Genomic DNA, 19,227 nt, shown 5'->3' on the forward strand with positions numbered 1-19,227 from the left:
GTCCTGAATCATTTTAAAACTGTTCTTCGCCTTGATAAAATTAACTTCATTTATACTAAAATGCTCTGAACTCTCCTACGCAAATTCTTCCTGCTCCTTCTGGCACCTTGCCAAAATCCTTTCTAACAACTTTCTAGCACCATCTTTACCTCATCTTTTCCACTCTGATGGTTCTGTACCTGTTTCTTCTACTGATATAGCAGAACTCTGTGGACAGACTTTCTCCTCAAATTCCACGTTAGACAATTCCGGTGCTTTTTCTCCATGACTTCCCTCCTCTGACTTCCTCATGGTTGACATTAAAAATTCTTCAACCGGGGTATTTTCTGCAATTACTAGCCTCAACACTAACAAGCCATGTGACTCTGATGGGGCCCCTCCTGTTGTCCGCAAGAACTGTGCCTGCCTAGGTAAATTCTTTCACCTATGCCTGTCAACTTCTACCTTTCATTTCTGCTGGAAGTTTGCTCTCATTCAACCTTCCTAAAGAAAGATGACCATTCCCAGCACTCTAGATATCTCCCAATAGATTTATCATCCTGTATTTCTAATTTTCTTAAATCTATTCTTTTAAAAAAAAGAACCTTTCCTATCACAACCTTCTTTCCTATGTTTCTTGATGGCACTGTTGTTTGTTCAGTCTAGAAAAGATCCAAACTACAAACTGCTATCTCCGTTTGATGCAAAGCCCTAACTACGACTTCTTTTCAGCTAGGGGTCCGGGTTGAGTATTTTCCCCAAAGCATTACACTTTACAGGTAAGCGTGTGAAGTTTAGTATTATTGTGAATCTCATCTTTGTATGCAGCATAACCGTTTGTAAACTCCTTCCATGTCACCAGTTGTCCTTATACTTTTTGGTGTGTATCTCTGCCTTGGTAGTCGAGTCGAGTATAGCTGTGCATTAATTCTGTATTATTCAGATCCAAGAGGTGGCTAGAGGTACAGTATTTCTAACATGTAAGCTTTGTAAGGGATGTGGGGTGGTATTCCCTTCACCATGATGACATATTTTGTAGTCTGTTCATGCTGTTTCCAAATTATTTTATTCACCTCGGGAAAGACTTCGAACTAGAGGGATATGGTGAAGCCATCATTAACCTCATTATTACTAGGGTGCTCAGTAACCTTAATAATGCCGTCTGATCAACAGCAAAATTGATACTATTCGTTATCGTACCGTAGGGACTAACTTAGTATCACTGACATCATTGTAACCATTTATCCCACCATGAATTTTGCCAGGATGGAGAGTTCGACCGGGATGAAAGTCTGCAAGGTAAGAAACTGGGGTGCTTCTTCATCGGATACCTCCTGACAAACAATGCAGGGTGTCGTGCAGCAGAATATTTCGGTGGGAAGATTGTGTTTGGTCTCGGTGTCCTTCTCACTGCCATCCTGACCATCCTCTCACCAGCATGCGCTAGAGCTTCTACTGAGCTATGCATTGCTGTGCAGATACTTGAAGGTCTCACTGAGGTAAAGAGATATGTGTACAAAATTTTATAACATTCTGCACTACGGGGAACCAAACACAGACCAAAGGACGCATTCTCATAAGCAAAGAGGCTCTACAGCATTTCATCCTCATAGATACAATAGCAAAGTAGGGTACACCTGAAATTCTCATGCATGCCATTCATGCCTTATTAAGACATGGATTACATTGATGGAAAATAAGAAATTATTAGCACACCAAGCATAGAAATCAACTACCAAGGGAAAGCTGTTTCTGACGTTTCTAAGTTGGCGTAAATAAAGTGCCAAGAGAACTTAATCTTCCTTTGCTACACAAATGATACTATATCCATGCCACTACCACTTATTATATATTATTTTTATTATTATTAATAGGGGTTCAGTTGAAATAAGAAATGAGTATGTTGAGAGCAAGAAGCACATAAAGAGACTAGTGAAGAGGAAAAAGAAGGAAGTAAATGAGGACTAGTAAGAAAAATGAATGCGAACTGCTCTGAAAATAGAAAGTTATTCTGGAAAGAGGTGCGGAAATGTAGAAGTGAAAGTGGTAAGAAATGGGATGGTGTGAAGGATGCACGTGGTAGATGGTGTGAAGGATGCACGTGGCTTTCGATCGAGTCTGGCATAAATCTTTAATTTCCAAACTGCCCTCCTACGCTTTCTATCCTTCTATCTGTGCCTTTATCGCTAGCTTCCTTTCTGGTCGTTCTATAGCCGCTGTTCTAGACGGTGTTACGGAACAGAGAAAGATAATGTACACTTTAAGTGAGAATACGAAGAGTCACTACTGTCCCGTAAAGTTCCAGGTTCAAAACAAAAGAGTTAGGTAAAATTACAAGTTAAAGTTTAATGCTTAAATTAACAACAAAACATTCAGGACTCATGAGGATAATGTAATGGCAAAAACAGGTTAAATATATGGTTAACTGCAATAGCCTCTATTAACACGAAATTAGCAAGAATAAATTTATCTAAGTCAGCCCTGATAAAATGAGATACCAGATAATACTCAGTGAATGCCAGATAAATTATTACAGATACAAACTCTTATCAAAAATGACTGACATAAAGAACCCCACACGAATCACAAAAGCTTCACTAGGCCTACAAATTAAACTTATGCGATACAGTACAAGAAAATATGCAACAACAGTTATACTCAAATTACACACAGCTGCTAGATGGTTGGAGATTTCTTGAACACTCACAATAATAATATCTGTACAGGGGAGGACAGAGATGTGAACAAAATGAGGAGCAGATCTAAGTGGCAATGATGCAGAGACTGAGCTCATTATATAGGGGCCGGCAGAGCCTGATACAACTTGTAAGAGGACGCGCAAATGAAAGCCATGGGGACAAAGAGATGACAATCCCGCAAAGTATAACAGAGATGTCGACTTACTCTACTATAACGGTAGAAGGGGGGGACTGAGGCAGAACACGCTCGTGATCAAACATGCAGCATACTGTGCGTTAAAATTACACAAAGGATGATGAAATCATAGGCTATGTAACACCTCCCCACAAAGAAAAAGAAATTTACAAAGGAAATTTCTTATTACTCTAAACAATCTGTCTAAAGTCTAGATAAGCAATCTGCAATAACATTTTCTTTCCCCTTGACATGTTGTATGTCTAATGAATACTCCTGAAGAAGTAGACTCCATCTTGCCAATCTCTGATTTTTATCTTTAAACTTACTAAGGAATTTCAGTGGGTTATGATCGGTATAAATGACTATGGGGTCAAAACCAGAACACAAATAAAATGAAAAATGCTGTAAACCCAAAATCAAGGCCAAAAGCTCTTTCTCAATAGTTGAGTAGTTCTTTTGAGGTGGAGTGAACTTCTTACTGTAATAAGATACAGGATGTTCAATACCCTGATCATCCTCTTGCAGCAAAACAGCCCCAGCTCCTGAATCACTTGCATCAACAGCCATCTTAAAAGGCTTAGCAAAATTTGGAGTAGCGAGCACTGGCTGACTTAAGAGAATAGCTTTAAGTTTGTTGAAAGAGGATTCACAGTTATCGGTCCAGACAAATTCAACTCCCTTTTCAGTAGGTCTGTAAGTGGTGATACAAGAATAGAAAAGTTAAGAACAAATCTCCTGTAATAACCTACCATTCCCAAAAATCTTTGTAGCTCTTTCCTACTTTTAGGTCTGGGAAGATCACTTATAACCTGAACCTTAGCTCCTGGTGGTGCAACATGTCCATCACCAATTACATACCCAAGGTACTGAACTTTAGCTTGACCAAACTCACACTTTGATAAATTAGCTACAAGATTAGCATGAACTAAACGGTCAAGAAATTTACTGACATGGCATAGGTGATCTTTCCAGTTGTCACTAAAGATTAATACATCATCAATATAAACAACACACCCTGCCAAACCCTCTGTTACAACATTCATGAGCTTCTGAAATGTGGCTGGTGCATTCTTCATACCATACGGCATTACAGAACATGCAAAAGCCTTTCCTAGTGTTACAAAACATGAGATCTCCCTAGCACGTTCAGTCATAGGTACTTGCCAGTATCCCTTTAACAAATCAAACTTACTTATGTACCTAGCCTTTCCGATCTTGTCTATGCAATCTTCTACACGAGGGAGAGGGTAAGTGTCTGTTTTAGTTATCTGATTAACACGTCTGTAGTCGATGCAAAGCCTCTGTGACCCACCTGGCTTAGGGACTAGAGTGACAGGAGAACTCCACTCGCTCTGACAGGGCTCAATCATCTTGTGGTCCAACAGGTAGCCAAGCTCCTGGATGAGAGGAACTTTCACTGGGTTCACACGGTAAGGAGGCAATTTAATTGGCTTTGCGTCTTCAACATCGACATCATGCATCAACACAGTGGTTCTTCCTGGAGTAGCACGGAACACTTGCGGGTACTCCTGCAGTAATGCCGAAAACTCCTGCCTTTCCTTGGGTGGTAGATGAGAAAGCTTAGTCTGGAGATCATTCATGATATCAGGATTCTTCCCCAAACTATCACTCAGGCTCATACTGCATGGGAGAGCTTCACTTGCAGACTCGGGTGGAACAGCTACAGTGCAGACTGGATTATTTTCGTCCCGCCTGTGATATAACTTTAGCATGTTGATGTGACATAGTTGCTTGCTCTTTCTACGATCTGGTGTGGCGATGACATAGCTGACATCACTGAGTTTCTTCTCCACGAAATAAGGGCCACTAAACTTGGCTTGAAGAGGTTGCCCATGAACTGGTAACAGAATCAAAACCTGATCTCCTGGCTGAAAGTGGCGTAACCTGGACTTCTTATCATACCAAGTCTTCATCTTCTCCTGAGCAGCTCCTAAATTCTCTCTCGCCAGCTGTAAAGCAGTGGACAGCCGTTCTTTGAAATTCATCACATACTCCAGCAGGTTGACGTCATCTTCCTCCGACAGCCAGCATTCCTTGAGTAGCTTAAGGGGTCCTCTTACTTCATGGCCAAACAGTAGTTCAAAAGGTGAGAAGCCCAGTGATTCATTTGGAGATTCTCTTGCAGCAAACACAACGAATGGAAGACCTTTATCCCAGTCTTTCTGATGTTCCAAACAGTATTTCTTGAGCATCGATTTGAGTGTTTGATGATATCTCTCCAACGCTCCTTGGGTCTGGGGATGGTAAGCTGAAGACGTGATCTGGGTGATGCCCAACTCTTTCAGAGACTGCTTGAAAACGTTTGACATGAAATTACTTCCTCGGTCTGACTGTACCTCCTTGGGCAGACCAAACTTTTGTGAAGAACCCTAGCATTTCCTTAACCACGTTCTTTGCTGAGATATTTCTAAGTGGAATGGCTTCAGGATAACGAGTAGCCATATCAATCATGGTCAACACATAAGAAAATCCTGAAGAAGTCTTAGGAAGAGGGCCCACAATATCCACCAACACACGGGTGAATGGCGCCTCAAAAGGAGGAATGGGAACTAGAGGTGCAACCTTTTCGGTCTGATTACACTTCCCCACAACTTGACAGGTGTGACAAGACTTACAATACCAGGAAACATCCCTGAAGATACCTGGCCAGTAGAAGTGTTTCAAAATGCGTGCCGCAGTCTTCCTCACTCCAAGGTGTCCTGCCAAACTGGAATCATGAGCCACTCTAATGATATCCTGCCTACAAACACGAGGGATGACAACTTGATGTACAACCTCCCATTCACAGTCGGCTGATGCTGTTGGGGGTCTCCACTTCCTCATAAGTACTCCTGACTTTACATAATAACAAGTAGAAGCACCAGCTGATTCTTCCTCACTGCAAGCAGAGTTAGCTAGACCTTTCAACTCAGGGTCAGCAACCTGCAACTCAACCAACTCTTGACGAGACAAATTATCAACACTACGGGGTACTGCCTCATCTGGTGAGTGGTCCAAATTAGCAAGAAAAGTGTCAGCTAGGATAACATCATCATCATCATTATCCTCTAAATCACCAGTAACTTTAGCCTTAGCCCTAGTGACAGCACATGCAGGGAACACATCAGGGACATCACAATCCTGGGACGCAGCCACTGGCTCACTAGACAACTGAGGAGCTGGACACACTTGACTTCCACCAATATCATTTCCAAGTAAGAAAGTTACACCTGACATTGGGAGTGTCTCAACCAACCCAACCATAACGGAACCATTAACAAAACCAGACTCTAAATTCACTCTGCACAGAGGGACAGAGAAGTAATTATTCCCTACACCTTGTAAGATTACAGTTTCATCAGAGGAATTAACATTAGAGCCTAGAACACTGGTCAGCATAAGGGATTGGCAAGCACCTGTATCACGATATATTTTAACTGATTTCCTGTCATTACTGTCCAGAGGACTGACAAAACCATCAGACAGGAAATTAGCACATGAACTCTTGAAAGTGTCACCCACGTTACTGCTCATAAGAGGAGCTCCATCATGAGAATTTAAGTTACCCCTCAAAGCAGGTTCAATTAACTCAGTTAAAGAATTCTGGGAACTCTCAAGAGTGGACACTAGACCAATTGACTGAATATTTAAAGACTCCTTTTTGTTCACATCACGCTGTCTCCTGAAACATCTCTCCGTAGTATGACCAAGCTTACTACAATAAGTACATTTACTTTTCTGAAATCTAGAGGTGAAGCTGGTATTTACTTCCTGAGAAACATCATCCTTATTCTCTTTCCTGTTACCTGTACTCTGAGTAGAGGCAACGTACTTACTCTCAGCTTTCCCTTTTTCTCTAGAATATCTCTTGTGAGTGAGAACATACTCATCAGCTAAAACTGCAGCATCAGACAAATTATCTATTCTTTTCTCATCAAGATATAGGCTTACATCTTTATAAATACACTTTTTGAAGTCCTCCAGCAAAATCATCTGCTTAAATTTACCAAAATCAGAATCCACATTCTTAGAATTTAACCACTGCTCTAACAGATCTTCTTTGATTTTTGCATACTCAACATGGGATTGCTTATCTTGCTTATAAGTTGTCCTAAATTTTACTCTATAAGCTTCAGGAACAAGCTCATAGGCCTTAAGAATCAAGCTCTTAACTACATCATAATTATCAGACTGATCCTGAGGCAAAGATGCATAAGTTACTTGAGCTTTACCGGTGAGAACAGTTTGAAGGAGTACTGGCCAATACTCCTTAGGCCAATTAAAACCTGTAGCTACCCTCTCAAACAACTGAAAATACTTTTGTTAAATCAGATTCATTAAAAGGAGGGACAAGTTTAACATTTTTAGCCACATCAAAATCATCAGAGCTAGATGATCCAGTTCCACCTTGTTTCATGCGATACTCATGGTCTGCCTGAATCCTAGCAATTTCAACTTGTGCCTCGGCCTCCTTAGCACGGGCCTCCTGCAGGGCTAGCTGTAACTTAGCTAATTCAATCTGCGTTTGCTCATTTGGAGGAGTTACATTGAACAAGCTTTCATTAATCATGGCAACAATCTGATCTTTAGACTGATGAGAGCGAACAACAAATCCCAATTGTTGAGCAACAATCTTAAGTTCATTCTTTGTTCTGTTTTCTATATCACACACTGTTTGCACATTTGACAAAAAATCTTTGGCTTCATCAAGTGTAGAAATAGTAGCCATCATGAATATATCACAGTCACAAAATATCAAACAATATCCTTATGATAATATCCTGAATATCCTGATATGAGGTCGCCAAATTTATGTTACGGAACAGAGAAAGATAATGTACACTTTAAGTGAGAATACGAAGAGTCACTACTGTCCCGTAAAGTTCCAGGTTCAAAACAAAAGAGTTAGGTAAAATTACAAGTTAAAGTTTAATGCTTAAATTAACAACAAAACATTCAGGACTCATGAGGATAATGTAATGGCAAAAACAGGTTAAATATATGGTTAACTGCAATAGCCTCTATTAACACGAAATTAGCAAGAATAAATTTATCTAAGTCAGCCCTGATAAAATGAGATACCAGATAATACTCAGTGAATGCCAGATAAATTATTACAGATACAAACTCTTATCAAAAATGACTGACATAAAGAACCCCACACGAATCACAAAAGCTTCACTAGGCCTACAAATTAAACTTATGCGATACAGTACAAGAAAAAATGCAACAACAGTTATACTCAAATTACACACAGCTGCTAGATGGTTGGAGATTTCTTGAACACTCACAATAATAATATCTGTACAGGGGAGGACAGAGATGTGAACAAAATGAGGAGCAGATCTAAGTGGCAATGATGCAGAGACTGAGCTCATTATATAGGGGCCGGCAGAGCCTGATACAACTTGTAAGAGGACGCGCAAATGAAAGCCATGGGGACAAAGAGATGACAATCCCGCAAAGTATAACAGAGATGTCGACTTACTCTACTATAACGGTAGAAGGGGGGGACTGAGGCAGAACACGCTCGTGATCAAACATGCAGCATACTGTGCGTTAAAATTACACAAAGGATGATGAAATCATAGGCTATGTAACAACGGCCATCGTTCTTCTCCTAGATCTATCAACAGTGGTGTTCCTCAGGGCTCTGTCCTATCACCAACTCTCTTCCTTTAATTCATCAATGATCTTCTAAGCTGTACATCTAACCTTATCCACTCATACGCTAATGACTCCACCCTTCACCTTTCCATTCAGTTCCCGCAACGCCCATCTCAACAATTAGTTTAACAGACAAGGGATGAGGCTATGGCACACCTAATGTCTGACTTGGCTCATATCTCTGACTGGGGTAAAAATAATATGGTTGTTTTTAATGCATTTAAGACTCAGTTCTTACACCTATCAACCAGACAAAATCTTCCACAGGTATACCCACTAATGTGTAATAATATTCAGCTTAATCCTGCATCATCTTTGAACATGCTTGGGGTTTCATTTACTCGGGACATATCTTGGAAAGATCATATTACATCTCTTGTAAAATATGCTTCCAAGAGATTGGGTGTGCTAAGCCAACTCCGCTCTTTCTTCACCCCTGCACAATTGTTGACTCTATACAGGGGTTTTATCCGCCCCTGTGTGGAGTACAACTCTCATGTGTGGGGAGGCTCCCCACATACAGCTCTTCTCAATAGGGTGGAGTCAAAGGCTTTTCATCTCATTAACTCTCCTCCTCTTACTGACTCCCTTCAACCTCTGTCTCTTCGCCGCACTGTTGCATCTTTATCTCTTTTCTATCGCTACTTTAATGGTCACTGCTCCTCTGAACTGTCTGCTTGCATTCCTCCACCTCTACGACGGGCGCGTAGCACCCGTCTGGCAGCAAACTCTCATCCCTTTTCTGTCCAACTCTCTAATGCAAGAGTTAACCGTTACTCCCAGTCTTTCATTTATGCAACAGGTCAACTCTGGAACTGTCTCCCCCTGTCTGTATTTCCTGCTTCCTATGATCTCCAGTCTTTCAAACGCAGTGTGTCTAGGCATCTCAAAATGATCGGATCTTGAATTTGGCTCTCTATTTTGTTTTTCTCTTGGAGGGAACTGTTACTGCGGGCTCATGGCCTTTCGTTCCTTCTTCCTCGTATTAAAAAAAAAAAAAAAGATTATTAACCCATGGAGATGAAGCAAGAACCAAATGGAAAGAATATTTTGAAAGCCTGACGAATGGGGATAGTAAGAACAGAGCAGCTGTAAACATGATTGGTTTGGGGGGTGTGCAGAGAAGGAATGCAGTGCCAGGAGACGTGACACTCATACAGGTGAAGAGTGGTGTGAAGCGGCTGAAAAATGGGAAAGCAGCTGGGGTTGATGAGGTGTATGCAGAGATGCTTAAATGTATTGTTGAGAATAGAATGAAGTGCTTGTTGGAGATATGTAAGAAGGCATGGATGAGTGAAACTGTGCCTGCAGAGTGGAAAAAGGCTGTGATTGTACCCTTGTACAAAAATAAAGGTGAACGAAGTGAGTGCAAGAATTATCGTGGCATAAGCTTACTGAGTGTGGTAGGGAAGGTATATGGAAGAATTATTATAGAGAAAGTAAGAGAGATATCTGAAGTCCTATTGAGTGATGAACATGATGGCTTTAGGAGTGGCAGGGGATGTGTGGACCAAATATTTGCAGTGAGACAGATAGTAGAGAAGGCTTGTGAGAAGGACCATAAGGTGTTTATGGCATTCATGGATCTCGAAAAAGCATATGACAAAGTGGACAGAGAAGGATTGTGGAAAGTTTTGCGCATGTACGGTGTAGAGGGTAAGCTGTTAGGTGCCGTCAAGAGTTTTTATGATGGTAGTGAAGCATGTGTAAGGGTTAATGGGCATCTAAGTGAATGGTTCACAATCAGTGTGGGCGTGCGACAAAGTTGTGTGATGTCCCCATGGTTGTTCAATGTATATATGGATGGGGTGATGAGAGAAGTGAAAACACGAGTAATGGAGAAAGGGATGGCACTGGTAATGAATGGTGATGGACGGAATATCTCAAATTTGTTGTATGCTGATGATGCAGTACTGCTTGCAAGTACCGGACAAGAACTTGGTAAGCTAGTGCAGAGTTTTGTTGATGTCTGTAAGCGTCGTTCCTTGAGAGTAAATGTAGATAAGAGTAAAGTGATGGTTATTGAGAGAGAAGGTGACTCTCAGTGCAATGTAACAGTGAATGGAGAGAGACTGGAACTGGTGAGAGAGTTCAAATACCTGGGTACAGTGATAGAAAAGAGAGGAAAATGTGAAACAGAAGTTGAAAGTAAAGTGATACAAGGAAGAAAAGTAGCTGGTGCAATGAAGGCCTTGATAAAAAACAGAGGCTTGAGTGTTGCAGCTGCACGAGGCTTACATGGAGTGTTAATACCAACTTTAACATATGGATGTGAGACTATGGTGTGGCATGAAAATGAAAAGTCAAGAGTAAGAGCAGTGGAGATGGGACTGCTGAGGAATGTATGTGGAGTACAGTGGGTGGATAGGATACGAAATAATGTGTTTCGTGAAAGATGCAGAGTGAGGAAGTCGGTGGACACCAGAATTGAAGAAAGTGTACTGAGATGATATGGTCACGTGGAGAGAATGGATAACAATAGAGTCGTGAAGAAGGTATATCTGAGCGAATTAGAAGGAGGGAAGAGGCGAGGTAGGCCAAGGAGAAGGTGGAGAGATATGGTGGATGAATGTGTGTGGAAGAGAGATTTGGAAGTCGGTGAGGCTAGGGAACTGACCGGAGATCGAGCTGGCTGGATGAATTTTGTGAGATGTGCATGATCAGGGATTTTTGGCACCCCTTTTTAACGTGGCAACGTCTGGATTGACTCTGTCGGATACGATATGTGAAGCTACAGAACATGGTGAATGTTTTTGGCATATCCAATGGAGCCAGGATTCTGGGGGCTTGAATGATGAGTGAATGGAAGCGTGGCCCGTTGGATTGGGCAATTTTGGGCTGTCTGGACATTGCTACTCCTCACCTTGCCCTTGGGTTGGAAAGGAGGTCTGTATGATGATGATGATGATGATGATTATTAATATACACTTTTATAACAGGAGCACTCGCACGGAGTGGAAAATCTGTCAAGCACCACCAGAAACTATCGGCTGTATTCTTACATTTTTCCTTTCCTTGTAGAGGCATGGGAAGGATATCTTTAGCTGAATTGGTATTCTTAAAAATTTCCTTCCCTTCCTGAGCCTCTTGAAGGGAAAGATTTTTCCTCTGGGCAGCAAAAATTATTGGAACTTAACCCGCCCCGTCCCGACCACTTTTTGACCACTGGTACCCCCCAATCCCGACCATTTTTCGACCCTTTTTTTTTTTTGCTAAAACTTTCGCTTTTGGTGAGAAACATCGAAAATTCATAGAGAAATCGCTCACCTGAGGTTTAAAATACTCATTACAGGTAGGAGAGCCTCCTTACCTTACTGGGTTTTCTATCAGGCTGGCACCAAAGAAAACGAGTTCTATGGGAGGATAACTATTTCACACCACTCATAAACGGTATTTATTTATTTACTGTTACGAATTGATATGTAGTACAAGAGTATATCGGTTTTCAAGCAGTAATATAGGCATTATAAGCATTGTTTCACTCACTAATACCCGACCTTTTTTTGCCACATTACCTGATCATCATTTCTAACTGTTTCTTCCTCTAGTGCTATGTAAAGTTTGTCCTCCACATTGTCATTGATTGGGGAATCACTCTGGCCCTGAATTTCGTACCGTGGCATGACATGGCTATACTGGCCAGGTCACTGATAACAGGTGAATTGCTGAGACAATGGCATGCAGGGGGGGGGAGGAGGTCATGCTGGGTAAGGCATTGTCTCTGCCTGGCATCTTGTTGAGGAAGGTGTCACGTGTATACGTACCAAAAATGACTCGCGAAAATTGAAAATTGTGGAAATTATGAACCTTGCAATTACAGGACGTTGAAGTACGTCCCCGGGATTAGCTGTGACAAAACGTGAGGACGTGGAAGTACGTCCCCGGGACGCCGCGGGTTAAAGGAATTCCTTGACCCATCTCTTCAAAAATTCCTTTATAAGTTTTGTGCTTTCTCTAGTGGTTCATTGTCTTATAAATATTTAAAATGTTGACGGAAGTTACTGTATAGTTTTATTGATGCAATTTACAACGCAATACTAATGTTTAAGTGTTATTTGTATCTCTTTAAAAGTGTTACCCATGTTGGCTGAAATAATTAGCCAGACATAAACAGAGCAGACGGTGTACTACCTACGATATTCATCCAGTCTTATATGATCTGATGCTGACAAATCTTATACATTATGGCCAGGATCACACGAGGATTCTTTTCAAGGAACGTTTTGGTTGTTAATTTGCCCGAAAAGGAAATCTGCAGTCAAGGTCACACGAGTATCTCGGCTCATGTCTTCCAGCTAGAAAAAACAAGTGAGCGCCGTCAAGCGAGTACATTAGACAGACGTTAACAAGTGATTCTTACACTTACGAATAACAACATTAAGCATAATATTATTCTTCGAATATAATTTATTATCAAAATATTGTCCTGAGGAGTGAACACCACTGCCGTGTTGGCCAGAATGGCATTTATGGCTGAATACAAACCAACAGTATGGATGTGGTGGCAACCACCCACATCTCCAGTGTGTTGTGGTTTTATTATCCAGCACAAGATATGCCTGTTTTGATGTATTAGTTTATAAATTTAATGCTCCACCATATCAAATATCAGTGGAATGGGTCATTTTAGTTTAACAGGGCTACCAACCTGAACATTTTTCTTTCCCTTCCAAAGAAATCTTTAATCATACCGAAGGGAAAGAAAAATCCTTCAAAGGGAAGGAAAAGCTTTTGGAAGGAATTATTTTTAAGAATATGGCTGTATGTCTCGTTTTCGTTTCTACGGGCTGAGGGGGTCTTAGTTAAACTTCACTGTTATTTTTCTGATCGATAATTACGATAGTGGTTAAGCAAATAGCTTTAAAAAAGTGAAAATAACTCTTACGTAACTTATTTCACCCAAAATATCGCCGAAAAACAATAGTATATTTATATACTCTTCCCTAAGAAGGTTAGGAAAATATCTGTCAAAGTGACGGTTTTTGTACTATAAGAAGAAAAAAAGGCATATGAATATTGACATTTGTATATAATCTGAGGTACAAAATATGGCACATATGGTCTATCCATAGTTTAATATTTATTAGACTATAAAATGTTATGGCGTATCGAAGCCTAGCGCTGCCAGAAGTACGAAACAAGCATACACAGATCACCTGATAGAGTACATCAGTATGAGTAAAGACAGAAGGCTGTTTTGGTTTGTTCGGAAAACTTGTACCGCAGGCAGCATCTAAATACCGACATGCTTTCTTGAAGTGAATTTTCATTCTTACTCACCGAGAGTTTAATTTGTTAGTATCTATTGTAACTAGCTTCTGCTATTGGTTGATGATATATATTTCTATGCATGCATAAACCAGGCTGCAACCACTTGGAATATATATATTTTTTATTATCATTTTCATATTGCATTGACACAATACTGTTATAAAGAGAAGAAATAGAATAATTATATATTTTTGCAATATGTAAGGTGCATGAAAAAGGACATTCAATTGTTGTCCGACATGCGAATTTTGTTTTTATCCGAAAAATTAAAATATTGGTGATATCTGGCATTTCTCCAGGCGCGCGAACGCTCCTCTTCATGAATGATAATTATTAGTGAAGGATTTTCGACTTCTAGTGTTACCACAAGCATCCTATGTTATCCAGAATGGACCTGTCCAAGCATGTGTGTATTGTTACGAGTGAGCGAGCTAAGTTTACTCTCAGTTAAGCTTGGGAAATAGCAGCCCGGCCCCACCTGACCGTCATGCTAAGCAGAAACTACAATACCTTTAATTGTATGTGAAGTAGAGTTTAAATTCTTTCTGTGATACATTCATTCAATAAATAAGGGCGTTGGACCCCTTGGGATCTCGAGTTTTCCATGGGAGTGTTGAGCTCTAACCAGTGAATGCCTCAGTTACGAAATCAAATAAAAAAAAAGTCATTGTACTATTTTTTTTTTTTTTTTTTTTTGCATCAGCTCTAGCAATTAAACATCGGAGATTCCTGCTATAATCTTATATGAGAGGGAAATTGTGATAACATGGCGCTCGGTATCTTGTCATGTGCTCACAAAGCGCACTTTACTGATAATACTTTTCTCTTATGGTCTATGGGTAATATATTACAGCTGGCAGTTACTGCAAGATATTCCATATCAAAATACTGGTAGACAATGTAAAAAATATTATAAGGATGGCATTCTCGTGGTCCGTAGTCCTACCAAACATTATTATTTTTTTTAACTCCTAAGCACGGAGGTCTAAGCAGTCGTTAGTACCTAATCTGGATCTTTCAGCATTGCTATGCCCATAACATCCCATAAATAGGTAAAACAGACTTGTGAAATCACCACCAGAAAATTGCGAACACCCGGTTTCTTTATATTCTTCTGTCGCAAGTGGCCTGCTTCTAAAATGGCTAATCATTATCTTTCTCCCAGTTTTTTTTTTAAGGAGTATCAGTCTTTAGTCTGTAACATTCTTGATAAACAATGGTCATAAATCAACTAAAATATTTTTCACCCAATTTACATAAAACTTAGTGGAAAGGCTCAATGTGACGAAATGATGCAATGATTTTTTCATTCATTCATTCATTGCCAGACGCCATTTATCCCAAACGGGGTGGCCAAGGGCTTAGAGTTAATTGTTTTACAAGGAGGGGCACTAATCCTCCACCAACCCCACTTGACACGTAGGGAGAACGTTAGAAATAATCAGTCAGAAGTAAAGGTAACAGTTTAGGGTCGAATTTCGATTCTTTCGTTAAAATATTATTGACCTAATTAAACAGGGAGGAAGTGTTTGGGGCCAATGCAGGCTGAAGTACTTATATTTAGAAAATAGTAGTTCACAAGTCAAGTTCACAGAATTAGAACAACATACTGTAAGTACTCGTGATACGATGTCTCATGTTATTCAGATAACTGGTTCGACGACATCCATTATATAATTTAGATGTATTTAACTCATCAGTGTTTTTATTATTCCCGTGAAACACCATACGCTGCCTCTTTCTGCCTGAAATGATTTCCCTTTACTGCTCTTCTCATTATTTTTCTTTCACTTACATATTCTTCCATACTTTTTAGTATAGGTTCTATAAATCCTGCGTTTTCCAGTTTTCAAAATAAGTTTCGATGGTGATCCCAATCAAGAGCTACCTATAAGTGCGGCTAAACAAAGTCAGCACACCCGCCTCTCCCGACTTAGTTTCTGTCAGTCTACCATACAAGCTTTAAAGATTGTTAACATGGGATTTCCTGTTCCTGAAGATAATTGCTTTTTTGACAATAGTTCAGGTCTCTCGAGATGATCAACCCAGCCTTTCCCTATTTATTTATTTATTACAAGAGTGACAGGCCTGGTGTGTGTGTGTGTGTGTGTGTGTGTGTGTGTGTGTGTGTGTGTGTGTGTGTGTGTGTGTGTGTGTTGGATCACTGATGGTTTCAGGGTGTCTCCGTCCCCTCCATGAACGTGCTGTTGAATTTTTGGATTCCAGCCCTGGGGCGAGCCAAGTTTTCTAATCTTGTCTATCCCGGTAAGTCCTTCTAAAGTACAATACTCGTAGGCCCTGCTCTTGTTGGCTTTGGAGGTTTTCTGAGGTTTCTGCCTCAATGATACATTTGGATTTTTAACATTTTAAAATCTTTTTGCATATATATATATATATATATATATATATATGTGTGTGTGTGTGTGTGTGTGTGTGTGTGTGTGTGTGTGTGTGTGTGTGTGCAGCATGTGATGTGGTGTGGGTGATGAAGAGAAGACGGAGAGGTCTGCAAGGAACAGCGTGATGGAATGAAGAGGTGAGAAAAGCTGTGGCACAAAAGAAGAAAGCATACAATGAATGGATGAGAAATAGGGGCGTGGAAGAAGTTGAGATGCGGAAGAGAGAGTTATATGTAGAAAGAAAGAGAGAGATGAAAAGATTAGTAAGAGAGAGTAAGAAGAGAGTGGATGAGGAATTTGGAAGGAACTTGAGTGTAAAGTGGAGGGACTGTAAGAAAATGTTCTGGAAAGACGTGAAAAGAGTAAGACAGGGTGGAAGTGAAGTTAGCAGGGGAGTGAAAGATAAAAATGTTAGATTACTAGTGGAGAAGGGAGAAAAAGGGAGCAGATGGAGAGAACACTTTAAGGAATTGTTGAACATAGAGGATGGAAGTAATGCTAGTATAAGTAGCTGGGGAATGGCTGGGAGAAGGAGGGAGGTGAGAAGACAGGAAAAAATCAGTAGGATAGAAGTTGTGGAAGCAATGAAGAAAGTTAAATTGAGGAAGGCCCCAGGAATTGATGGAGTATGTGGTGAAATGCTGAAGCATGGGGGAGAGATAGTAGTAGAATGGATGTGGAAAATGTGCAGATTGGCCTGCGAGGAAGGTAGAGTTCCGGGGGATTGGAAGTCAGGTATAATTATTCCCTTGTACAAAGGAAAAGGGGAAAAAGAAGTGTGTGGTAATCACAGGGGCATTTGTCTTCTTAGTTTAAAAGGAAAAGTGTATGGTAGAATACTTATTGATAGAGTTAGAGAAAGAACAGAGGAATTAGTTGGAGAAGAACAGGGAGGCTTCAGGAAGGGAAGAAGTTGTGTAAATCAGACATTCATTCTTAGATCTTTAGTGGAAAAGTTTCTAGAGAAAAGAAAGAAGTTGTATGCGATTTTCATGGATTTGGAGAAAGCATATGACAGGTGGATAGACATGGATTGTGGAAAGTATTAACAATATATGAAGTAGATGGGAAGTTGTTGAATGACGTGAAGAGTATGTATGATGGTGCTAAGGCTGCAGTGCGTGTGGATGGTGAACTGAGCGAATTTTTCTCTTTGAAGGTTGGGTTGAAACATGGATGTGTCTTGTCTCCATGGTTGTTCAATCTGTACATGGATGAGGTAATAAAAGAGGTACAAGGTAGGGTAGTGGATGTTGGAGTGGCCCTGGTGAGAGAGGGTAGTGTTTGGAAACTCCCTGTACTGTTGTTTGCAGATGATACTGTGTTGTTGAATGAAGACGAAGGAGAGCTGCAAGAATTGGTGGATGAGTTTGGAAGAGTATGTACGAAACGGAATCTAAAGGTGAATGTAGGAAAGGGTAAAGTGATGGTCTTTGAGAGAGATGAAGTCAGTGAATGTACAGCGAGGTTGGATGGTGAGGAATTGGAAATTGTGAGTATGTTTAAGCACTTGGGTAGCGTGATGAGTAAGGATGGAGGTTTGGAGGGTGAAGTGCTTGAAAGGGTACAGCAGGGAAGAAAGGTTGCTTGTTCCTTGAAAGCAGTGATAAGAAACAGGGAAGTGAGCATGGAAGTGAAAAAGTTACTACATGACAATATTGTGATACCAACTCTAACGTATGGAAGTGAAGCTTGGACGTTGCTGGAAGGACACAAGTCAAGAGTGACAGTAGTGGAAATGAGTTATTTAAGAGGAGCCTGTGGAGTCACATGGAGATACAGGTTGACAAATGAGGATATAAAGGAGCGTTGTGGTGTGGATGTGGATGTGATAAGAAGCGTTAGGAGGAATACACTGAGGTGGTTTGGCCATGTGGAGAGGATGGAGGGTGAAAGACTGACGAGGAAAGTGTATGTGAGTAAGGTGGAGGGGGGAAGAGGGAGGGGGAGGCCGAGGATGAGATGGAGGGATAGGGTGGAGAGGTATATGAGAGAGGGGGTGTGAGGTGGGAGCGGTGCAGTGAAATGGCGGGGGACAGGGCGACGTGGAGGCTATTTTTTTGTGGCCACCCCGAACGGGATTGAGGCGTCTGGCAATATATATATATATATATATATATATATATATATATATATATGTGTGTGTGTGTGTGTGTGTGTTCAGTATCTCAGTTGATTTCTGATTTGTTTTAAGTGTTCTATATGCCATCCTCTTAACTGGCCAGGCTGTCAGTTTGGCACAGTGATCACCCTGACGGCGAGCGGGTGGCTGAGCGACTCTGACTTCCTTGGCAGGTGGCCTTTGGTTTTCTACGTGTTCGGTGCCTTGCCCTGGGACTTTTGTGGAGTCTCCCCTAGTTACTGTTGGCTTACGACAACCCCATCACCCACCCGAGGATTTCATGTGAGAAGAGTTATATTCTACAAAACTGTGGCGTCAAGAGAAGCAAAGTATGTGCGTGTGTGTGTATATATATATATATATATATATATATATATATATATATATATATATATATATATATATATATATATGTGTGTGTGCCTGTGTGTGTGTGTGTGCGAAGGCTGCAGTGCATGTGGATTGTGAAATAAGTGAATTTTTCTCTTTGAAAGTTGGGTTGAAACAGGGATGTGTCATGTCTCCATGGTTGTTCAATCTGTACATGGATGGGGTAATAAAAGAGGTACAAGGTAGGGTAGTGGATGTTGGAGTGGCCCTGGTGAGAGAGGATAGTGTTTGGAAACTCCCTGTACTGTTGTTTGCAGATGATACTGTGTTGTTGAGTGAAGACGAAGGGGAGCTGCAAGGATTGGTGGATGAGTTTGGGAGAGTTTGTAAGAAACGGATCCTAAAGGTGAATGTAGGAAAGAGTAAAGTGATGGTCTTTGAGAGAGATGAAGTCAGTGAATGTACAGCGAGGTTGGATGGTGAGGAATTGGAAAATGTGAGTACGTTTAAGTACTTAGGTAGTGTGATGAGTAAGGATGGAGGTTTGGAGGGTGAAGTGCTTGAAAGGGTACAGCAGGGAAG

General features: G+C 40.8%; 1 pseudogene; it reads left to right on the forward strand.

Moving 5' to 3' along the window:
* Nucleotides 1–289: 289 nt before the first annotated feature.
* LOC145409679 (sialin-like) overlaps nt 290–19,227 on the forward strand; it is a 72,877-nt pseudogene continuing 53,939 nt past the window's right edge.

The sequence above is a fragment of the Coenobita brevimanus genome, chromosome 82 (genome assembly GCF_032717465.1).
Source record: "Coenobita brevimanus isolate Jiangsu-jjx chromosome 82, ASM3271746v2, whole genome shotgun sequence".
Lineage (NCBI taxonomy): Eukaryota > Metazoa > Arthropoda > Malacostraca > Decapoda > Coenobitidae > Coenobita > Coenobita brevimanus.